Raw genomic sequence first — 10,985 nt, 5'->3', positions numbered from 1 at the left:
GGTACCTACATCTATCCCATTCTTTTTAGTATATTATTTCCGTTGAATGGATGGGCATATTTTCAAGTTTCTGATATTGCAAAATATTACAGTGAACAACCTTAGACATATATTTTAATTTTTTAATTGTTTGTATTTCTGTAGGATGGCTTTTTTAAAGAAAAATTGCTGAGTAGAGATGAGTTTGATAGATATTGCCAAACTGCTCTTTGGAGGGGTATTTATCATGAGTTTCACTAAGTGTGTCAAGACTGCTCTCCAAGGCCCTGGAAGGGGTCGCCCTGTATGAACATATGTTTTTGTAAAATTTGCAAAAGTATATTATAATGGAAATTAGTTAAGACTGCGACCTCTTTTTATTCCAATTTTTCCTCAGATACGTTATATATGCTTTAGAGTAGCTGTATCTGTTGAGAATGTCTATTCTTCTTCTTAAAAAGGACCCCCTTGTGTCCTTTTTAAGAAACTTGTGTAAGTTTCAGACTTCACAAAATCTGGATCCGCCTCTGCTGGTCTTCCGAAAATTAATTTATGCTCCCAACAGAAGCAGAAGAGAGAGTGCCCGGATTGCCCTGAATGATATTTTGCCCAATGCCTCTTCCCCAGCGACAGTAAAGCGTCAGATTTCATTATCAGCGTGGTCTCACTGAAGCTTGACCTAACTCTTCTGGGTTAGAGCTATTGAAAACTTATGAAGGAAATATTTAACTATGATTACAGACGGAGGTTTACCTTTTCGGTTGGTCCCATGGTGTAATGGTCAGCACTCTGGACTTTGAATCCAGCAATCCGAGTTCGAATCTCGGTGGGACCTCTCTTGGGGGAACATTTTATAGTTCTTGGGATCATATCTGAACCGGAAAGAAAGCGTTCCTCTGCTTTACACATTCGTGGTCGTGTGCAATCGTATTGGATTCTACGACTCTGTTCAAACAAAAGGACAGAATACTTCTCCTGGGAACTAACGAATTCTTTAAAATTAAGCTTTCCAATCACACAAAGTTCAATAGCAAGGAGGCTGACTAGAAATGGTCAGCCTCCCAGCAACCTCATGAACTTTTCAGGGCTCGGGCGGAACAGCTCCAGCAGCGCAATTCCTTGATGGAGACCGCATCTCAAAACCTCCAAGGTACCAAGGCCTCCTCGCCGCACCCGCTCCTAAGCCTAAAACCCCACGTGCCGAGTCGCCGAGCCTCGGCCGGGAGCGCGCTTTCTCCGTCCGGGGTCACTTCTCACCTCCTCTTCCCATTCCCATTTCACCGAGACAGTTCACTCTCCTCTGCCTTCTCTCATTCCTTCTTCTCGTTCTCATCACCCACCCCAAATGCGAAGCCGGCTTGGAAACTCCTCGAAAGCCTGCAGCCGCGGAGCGCGCAGTTCCTGCCGTCCAAGCAGAAAAACTCACGTCTCTCCCCGCGTCTCCCCTTTCCCGCGGTCGGGCCCGCGGGAAATGGAGCGAACCTCTGAACGCGACCTCCTCAGAAAGTGCCAAACACCTGCACCCGAAGCACCCGGGAAACGGTTCTATGGAGCTGAGGCTCAGGGTCAAGAAATGTCCCCCTGAAAAAGTACTCTGTGTGTAGACAGAGATCACGTTGGAGACAAAGCTGATCAAACGTAGAAAGTCCAGTTAGTTCTAGATAGCCACCCATTTGCCATTAGAATGAGAAACGTAGGCGAGTGGGAGGAAAGATTTCCTTCAGCTGGACAGGAACTAAATTAGGAGGAGATAGGTATCTATGTTCTGTACAGATTAATCTCTTCTATGTCATAATAGGCAACCCTTAAATCCAGTGATCTATTTTCAGGTTCCTTCTTGCTTCAACATTTTAATGTTCTCATATGTAACCAAAAAGTAAATCAAGTCCTACTCTCACCAATTCCAGTAACTCACTAAACTATAAATATTTCATTGACTCATATTATGATTTACCATTGGTTACACAGAGACTTTGTAACAAAGTAAGGTTACTAAGTTTATGAAAACAGATTCTTTTGTTTCCCACTATGAGCACTTGATTGTATCTCTACGTAGATGGTCTGTGATGATGCTAATTGCCAGGGGAAATAACATTTTCTGCTTGGAGTGTTGCCTTAGCAGGTGTGGTCCTGTCTTCTTTCAACCTTGTTGATGCTAGTATGATCAAAAGTATCCTCCAAAGTATCCTCTCTTTTCTGAACTGACCTGATAGCCTTCCTGGGGTGGGGAGTTTCTAACTGCATTCTCTCCAACCAATGCCACCTCCAGCCTGTGGTTCTCAGACATCTGCAGCACTAACATCCTAACCCAAAGCCAAAACCTCAAATAGACTCCAGAGTTCCAACCACCCTCCTGGAACTTTAGGAAATGACGTAACAAAAGGGAGAACCACTTCATCTCAAATACTGAAGGAAAATTAATGACATAATCATTATGGTCATATTTGGCATCAAGGACCCATTTGTCCTAGCTCAAATTCAGTAAATCAGACATTATTCCAAGCCTCTAAATTACAGTAATGAAACATACCTGGCTGGAGGAGGTACCTGCACTCAAGTGACCCAGGGCTGGAGAGAAGGCCAAGGAACAGCTGATATAGGGAGGCAGAACCAGTAACAGACGCATGAGAGGCTGGGAGAGCATGTGGACACTTCTGTAGGGACCTTATCTGGTCTGTGGATCTCCCATTCTTTAAGGAAGCTGAAGGAATCCCTGTGGATATTAACAAGGACTCCCTCCTTGACCAAACTTGTGTCAAGCTCCTCTGAGCCCTCTTACAAACCATCTTTGGCCTGCCCAGCCCAGTTATAGTAAAGAATCCTGTTGATTCCAGTCTGGGCAAGAATCCCGCTAAGCCAGTTTATCTAGAATCCCCCCAACACCCTTGATGTCCAGTCAAGTTCCCCTTCCTTCACTCTTGATATTTAATCAAGTTTCTTTCAGTAATTTTCCACGCAATGACTCCTTACTCTGCCCCTTTGGTTAAAAATCCTCAGCTGCCTCTGTTGCATTCTGAATGGAGTTTAATCTTCCTGATTGCAATAGTCTTAAAGTCTTCCTTGTCTGTTTGACTCCATCTGGTGCAATTTTTCTTTCACAGTTTCCTCAAAGAACTGATAGACACATCCTGGGAAAACTGCTTTTTCAGAAAAGAGAGCTAACTCAGAATTTGAGGGTGCAATAAATGTAGAGAATGTGTGTCCAATGTAGATGACTGAATTAATTAATGGTAGCCAATTTCCTGAGGATATAAAAACAGATTTCAAAATTTGTCCAAGATATGAGGATGTGGCTGGTAAAATTGAAGGCAGGAGCAGATTTCCTGGGCTGAACATTTACAGAAATAAAGAGCATTCTGGGTGATCGGATGTAATACATAGATACCTCAGCCAGACACAAAGCTTTAAGATCAACATGAGAAGCATCTGGATGCTTTATTAAATTACGGATTCCAGAGCACACTCCCTGAGATCATAATTTAATAGATCAAGAGTGAGGCCCAGAATTCTTCATTCACAACAAGCACTTGAAGCAGCCTAGAGATCATACTTCAAATACTGCTCTCACCTTAAAAAAATAAAATAAAATAAAGCAAAAAATATTCTATCTTTATAAATGTAACAAATATTTTGTTGTAGTAAAAGAAATGAAAATTAAATTGCACTGCAGTATCACTATCACCTACTAAAATAACAGAGAAGCCAAAGTTGACAACATAGCATATTGGAGAGGGTGAAGGGAGAAAGAACCTCAGTCATCACTGGCTGGGAGTATAGATTAATAAAATTCCTTTGGAGGGCAGTTTGGCAGTAGGTGTGAATATTTCAAATGCACATATCTTAGGACTCAGCAAACTCCTTTCTAGAAATTTATCTTGCAGTATTACAAATGCACATATTCAAAATTACATATACATATATATGAATAACTTTATACATAAATGTTATTTATGTATAATATTCTCTCTGTATAATCTCTCTCTGTATAATATCTCTCTGTATAATATTATATATAAATGTATAAAGTTATTCATTGCAGCATAGTTTGTAAAAGCAAAAGATGGGGGAAAAACCTAAATGTCCAATAGAGGGCTGGTTAAATAATATGCAGTAACCCATAGGTTGGAATACTATGTGTCCTTGGAAAAGCATAAACTGTCACTTTTTTTTATGATATGGAAAGATATATTGCTTAGGGGAAAAGGGTAAGGTACAGACCAATATGCATAGTATGTTATCATTTGTGTTACCCCTTTTTGAGATAAAAAGATATATTTATTGCACGTGGTACATATTCATATATGCTTAATATGATTCTGGAAGGAATTAATAACAATGGCTATCTGTGGCGAATGTAATTAGGTGGTTGGAAAATAAGAAAGGATGCAAGAGTTTTCTGTATAGCTTTATATATGAGATATTTTAATAAATATTTAAATAATTTTAAATTAAACTATATTTTATGTATAAAATACTTAAATAAATTTATTTTATAAAATATTTTATATACATATAAAAATATTTTGCCCCAAAGTTCTGACAAGTTGGAGATCACAGCAGAAACTACACAATACTGATATTCTTCTGTTCTGCTAAAGGAGGAATCCTTGGATCTAATAGGAAATGTCATGTGGGATATATTTTCAGTTTTGTCTCTTTAACAAACTTGGTGAAAATTGCAGTACAGTTAAAAATAGGCTGAAAATACCCTGCAAGTGTAACACAACATATAATAATTTGTTGTGTATATCTAGGCAATGTTTTATTATATCGCTCTTCCTCGAAAAAGTCCGTGTGAATATAAGTACACCTCCCGCTCTGAGGCAAGTTGCTATAGATGTTCATAGGCACTATCCACATGACAAGTAGGAAGTGAGTCAGTGAAGAACACCCTGCTCACACAGTGGCCGCCCTGAAGGCGCCAAGGTCCAGAGAACCTCACGACGAGGGTGGGATTCGAACCCACGCGTGCAGAGCACAATGGATTAGCAGTCCATCGCCTTAACCACTCGGCCACCTCGTCTGATGATGTTGGGACAAAATCATGTCCTTCATTACTGCAGTTCCGTTCTGTCGTACTATATCTAATTGCCTTTCTTTTCTGGTTTAATCCTGACTCAATCCTCACAATCAGATATTTTTTTATATACATTTCACAGCAACCATAAAACTGAAAATGACACTTAGAGTGGTTCGATTACTTGGCACATACAAAATGAACGGGTAAAACCAGTACACGTCGTTATTTAAATACATAGGTCCTTGTTGAACACATGAATGAATGAACATAGCCAGGATTTCAACCCTGATTTGCTGACGCGGCTCCAGTCAGCTGCCCTGTGTTCTCCCAGAGAGTAGGGTGCCTCTGCCGTTGCACTCTGCATTCGAGGGGCCGAATTCCCTACGTCCTGATTAGAACACGTCCCGGGATTCCTGTTTTCTGGGAGAGACCAGGAAACATCAAAACCTGGCTCTGTAGTTCTTATATTTGCTTCTGAAATATGCTGGACTGCTGAAAGACTCCTTCATTTCGGTCTTGTTACCTTCTCTGGGGCTTGGGATTCATCAGTCTGAGACACACAGCAACGGATGAAAACGTGGTTGAAAAAAAGTATCAGCAGAAAACCCGCAACTGTCCTGACCGGGCCGTTTTGTTTCTAGAGCAGATTGGCGTCTTAGAGCAGATTGGTGGCCCTTCCCCACCGAGAAGGGCCAGGTGGGGAAATCTTCACTAGTGCAGAAGCCAGGACGCCTGGGTCCTGTTGTGGTTCTGTCCCACTCACCGTGTGACCTCGGGCAGGCCACTTCACCAGTTCCATATCCACTCCTTCCCTCTCGCCTCCACAATTCCACCACCACCACCATTCTTCCCCACCCTCCCCACCCCCAGGAGGAAGATGAACTTGACAACTTCAAATAAACTCAGCATCAATAAACCCCTGTCACTCGCTAGGGTTCAACTGCTTTTCTACATTTAGTGCAGACTTTTGGAGAGAAATTTGAAAAGACTCTCACATGCCCAAATGCTGTAGCTCCTTCCTTCCTATGAAATCTCTACTTCGGTTCTCAACTTTGGCAAGAGTGACCCTCTTCTTTCCCTCTCATGTTCTTTTACTGAATTTCATAAACTCACCTTCAACATACAACATACCCTGAACCACTTCTTTCCCACTACAGGTTTTGGCCCATAAGGAGAAGTCCAGGCTCAGTTCCTCCACCTCTCTGCTCTTCTGATGTTAAATATTCATCCCCACAGTTGTATTTCTATTGCCGTTTGGCTTCAAGATAACCTGCTCCTCTGCTGATCCAGGTCGGCTTCCTGCAGTTCTTGTTCCCAACTGCTCTGATTCCCAGGCACCCTAGGCAGGGCTCCCACATCTAGAGCTTATCACTAGTCACCCTGACCTGTGCTCCACGTGCTCCTGAATGACTTTAGGCCCCATATAATATCATATTTGTTTGTTTTGAGTGACCTCCCTAGAGAATTCTCCAACTCTTTGTGAGACCAGAAATGTCACAAAGAGTGCACTATCTAGGGACTAATTGTTGGGAAGTAGGAGGTCCATCAGAGCTTCTAGTCAGTCATAATTGGTGAACATTTCCTTTAATTTTCCAGTTTTTAGAGCTGCATTCTTTGCATTACTTGACTTGTGGCTGCTTCCTCCATCTTCAAAGCCTTCAGTGTAGCATCTAGCTTCAGTCCACACATTGCCTTCTTCTTCTTTGCTTCCCTCTTATAAAGACAGTTGTGATTATATTTAGGACCCATCCAGATAATCCAGGATAATTTTCCCATACCAAGACCCTTGATTTATTCATATCTTCACTCTCCTTTACCAAATAAGGTAACATTTACAGGTTCCAGGGTTTAGGACCTAGATAACTTTGACGGCTGTAATTTGGCTTACACAGTACATATATTTTTGAACCCAGTGATATAACTCCTGGGCATATCTCCGAGATATTTAGGGAAAACTTTACAACGATGCTTACTGTAAACAGGCACAGCATCTAATTTTGTCTTCAATCTAGTCATTAGTCCTCCTCTTTTCTCTTCTCTACTCTTCTCATTCTAAATATTATTAATGTGTGAGTTCTCTCACAGAAAAGCCAGAGTATTTGGGCTTGGTGTGATCCCTAGTTTTTATTTCCAATCCTTCTTGAACACTATTTTTCCACTCTCATAGCTTTTTCCTCTTTACCTTCTCCTGCCAAAAATCCATCAAGAACAATTTAACCTAAAGTAGGTTTTGGAAATTTCTACTTCCATAGGTAACAAAAAATCTGTTTTTCCCATCGAAAAATTACCTGGATCCTTATTTTCTCTAACAGCAGTGAGCCTGTTATCCAGACCATGTTTTCTGAGAAAAAGTATTTAAAGAACATTTTTCTGTAATATGATTGATTTCACAGAGGGGTCATATTTTTCCCTGCGGTTCCCCTTGTATCTTCAGAGATCCTTATGACCAGTAAATAATATACAGTCCCAAAGACATGGGGAATTCCTGAGCTGGGGAAGATGGCGGTTATCAAAGGGATACAACTAGATTACTCCAGGCTGAGAAGTTCCAGTTTAATACCAACAACAATAAGAATAGCCACCAAATAGTAAAAGCACACTCTGTTCTAGGTCCCAGTGAATAAAAGTTTTGTACATTTCTTCTTTAAACCTCACAACAGTCATGAAATATAGGTATTATCATTTTCAGTTTACATGTGAAGAAACTGAGATTTAGAGAGATTAAATAACATATCCAACCCAGGCACCTGAGACATCTCCAAGGCCATTTCAACCCCCAAATCTGGCAGGTTGCAAGGCTCTGTAAACAAATAGATAATACTGTTTCCCTTTTCTCCCTAGGCCAGTGTTCTCTATTGCAAAATCCAAGTGGTGTTTGCTCCTGAAAAAATGTCTGTCTCACATTAGGTTTCACTGGACTTTCTCATTCAGAAAGCAGAATTGCCCAGCATGACCTCTGGGGAGGGTAAAGGGATCTTGCTAATTTGCTCCTTAGGCCTCTTTTGTGGTTTCTTAAAACCTTTTAAAAACTTTCTGAGGAGATGTTAAAATGAGTATAAATTGAAGAAGAGGAAATATATGCTATAGAGCATTGCCCTGTGGAGAGTATGGACCTGAAATCTGGCCCTGTCAGTACTGATCTTGAGGATGTTTGGGCATCTCCAGAGGGAGCTGCAAGTTGGAGGGACAGAGGCAAGACTCCACCATTGGATTTGAGAGTATTTTAGGAGGGGAAATGCCAATAAAATGATCCAGATATCACTTCTCATTGCCTTGTCTGCCTAAGAACAAAATGGAAAAACAAAAACAACAACAACAAACAAAAACAAAAAAAAAACAGAAAGAGAAAAAAGAGAACTCGCACTTAAGTGTAGAAACACTAAATCAGGGGATTCAGGTCACATACAATTCTCTAGTACTCTGAAGATAAAAGCTTACCAAAAACTAGTTCATTTAATTTTCCTTTTCCCACATAAAAAGATTCTTGTTGAACTTTGATAGTGCATCTTGATGCTCTGTGTTAGCCACTATACATCATGTCTTAGGAAACAATAACGAATTGCTCTTTTCTTTTACTTCAAGGTTAATCATGATATCCTTGGTAAACACTTTACCGTGGAAGGGAAATCTCTTGTGGAGATAAACCCTAGGCAGAAACAGGAAGAGGAACCCCTCAGCGACTGAAATAACATATCTCTGAACACTGTTCTTGTGTTTGAAAACTTCATATTGAAGTATAACAAACATACAGAAAAAGTACACAAATTATACTTGGCAACTTTTCATACAGTGAACCCATTTGTGTAACCAACACCCAGATGAAGAAAGAGAACATTCCCAGTATCCCAGAAGCTCTTCTCCTGTCCTCTTCTAGCCACTACCCACAAGACAGGAACTGACTTAATTTCTTATACCATACATTAGTTTGGGCAGTTTTAAAATTTCATACAAAAGGAATCATACACTCTGTTAGTTTCTTTCACGCAACAAGTTTATGTTTGTGATTTCCACCCCCTTACCCCTATTTGCTTTGGGTATATCAGAGGAGGTAGGACTCAGTTAAAAAAACAAAAACAAATTCCCCAGCCCAAATTCTCATCCTGATCATCAGCTCCCTCATCCACTTTTGTTGAGCAGAATCCCAGTGTTGGGTGTTTATTTACTGGACATGAGGACAGACTCAGTCTAGGAGAGTGTGAACAAGACAGTGGCTTAGAAAGTAAAAAGGACTCAAAAAAATGATGGAGACATTTCAAACAGACAAAGGAAGCCAGTTTGAAGGGACTCCCAGTGGCCAAATCTGGGACTATTTGTGCACCAAAGTAGTTAAGTATCATAATCAATTATAAAGCATCAAAAAACTAGAAATCCATACAAATGATTGTTTAGTAACATGCCAAGCACTGACTGTAAATATGGTGGAAGGACTGGAGTTGGAAAATCATTATTCTGTAACAATCATAATAAAGATTTGCTCAGACTGTGCATGTTAAATCTTGGGGGAGATTTTGATGAGGAACAGGATATTTGCAGTCTGAAATCACTGTCCTACAAAGCAGGGATCAAAATTAACCTCACCAGTGAGTGACAGATAGTCCTTACCTGTCTCCAGGTATGGTACTTTGAGAAGCACACAGCATTATCTACGTAGTAATCCACTTGGGAATGCATAGTCTGAATCTAATCAGGAGAAAACATCAGTCAAAAACCAAAGTGAAAGACATTCTATTTTTAAAAATAAAAGAAAAAATACACTATTATTGAAATGGCACATTAATGTCATGAAAAAAAAAGAAAGGCTGAGGAAATGTCCCAGATTAAAGAAAACTAAAGGCATGTCATCTAAATACAATACCTGACACTAGACTAGATCCTGTACTCTAGGGGGTAATTGGTCAAATTGGAATGCAGACTGTAGATTAAATACAGCTATTTATTTAATGTTAAATTCACTGAAGTTCATGATCGTACAGTGGTTATGTAGTAAAGTATTTAAGGGTAAGTGAACATGATATACTGCAGCTTACTCTCACATGGGAGAGAGAGGGAGGACATGGGGTAAAATATTAACAATAGCTAAGTCTGGGTAAAAGGTATATGGTTATTTGGGGTAATATTTTTATTTTTTTCAAAATTTTAATAAGTTTGAAATTCAGAGGGAGAAAAAGAGAGACTGCACTGGACGTGCCGGAGAAATCAATGCATGTGAATTGGGCCCGGGCCAACTCTTTAAAGTATAGGAATCTTCCCCCCTTCCCAAACCTTCCGAGGTACTAATAATTCTTCATAGCTCCCTGGTTCCCAAGGGATTGGTCGCGGAGAAACAGAAGCCAGTCCTGCCTTGCCTGCTCACCTTTTATCTAAATAACATCGCAGCCCAGCCCAGCCCACCCTCGACTAGCTCCGCAAGGCAAGGGGACTCCAGGGTTTTGCCGGAGGTAAGTGTTGCTAAATTGGGCGATCTGGGCGCCTACAGTCCAGGACATCGTGAGCTCGCTGGGATGTTCCCGGCCATCACCACGAAACACTCAGTGGATTTTTCTGGCTTCCGGAAATGGAGATGATTTGAGGGTCTTTGTTCCAAGGGAGTTGGTGCTGGACGCGGGAACTGGAGCTCTGCAGGCGCGGATCCGCTTTGACTCCACCTCTGCTCCCTTCCCAACGCCACCTCCTTAGTGGGTACCCCGGCTGCCCAGCTACCTGAAGCCTTACATGTGGAGAGGGCAGGAATGGAGGGAGGCTGGAGAGAGTGAGAGACAACAGATTGTCGAGACAACAGATTGCCTCTTTTCAGCCTCCTTCCTTTGGAGTCTCATTCTGTTGCTTTCTTATGAGGCCGCTGCTCAGTCTGTTTCGCAAATGGAGAATTTTACGCAAATGGAGAATTTTACATTCACGTTTCCCCTGCAATTTACTAAATCTTTGAGAAGCAAAGAAATAATGATTATAAATCACGAAAGGAATCCGAAGAAAACCAGTTGCAGTT

The 10,985-nt window shown here is 40.9% G+C and overlaps 2 non-coding genes across 2 annotated transcripts; one reads left to right on the top strand and one right to left on the bottom strand.

The window, feature by feature from the left end:
- Positions 1-742: 742 nt before the first annotated feature.
- On the top strand, positions 743-814 carry TRNAQ-UUG (transfer RNA glutamine (anticodon UUG)). The gene has a single exon. It is a non-coding gene; the product is annotated as a tRNA-Gln (tRNA).
- Positions 815-4,920: 4,106 nt separating this feature from the next.
- On the bottom strand, positions 4,921-5,002 carry TRNAS-GCU (transfer RNA serine (anticodon GCU)). Its single transcript has one exon. It is a non-coding gene; the product is annotated as a tRNA-Ser (tRNA).
- Between the last annotated feature and the right edge of the window lie 5,983 nt (positions 5,003-10,985).

Source organism: Globicephala melas, chromosome 11 (assembly GCF_963455315.2).
Source record: "Globicephala melas chromosome 11, mGloMel1.2, whole genome shotgun sequence".
NCBI classification, from domain to species: domain Eukaryota; kingdom Metazoa; phylum Chordata; class Mammalia; order Artiodactyla; family Delphinidae; genus Globicephala; species Globicephala melas.
The sequence above is the reverse complement of the archived record's forward strand: the minus strand, read 5'-3'. Positions and strand labels throughout refer to the sequence as shown.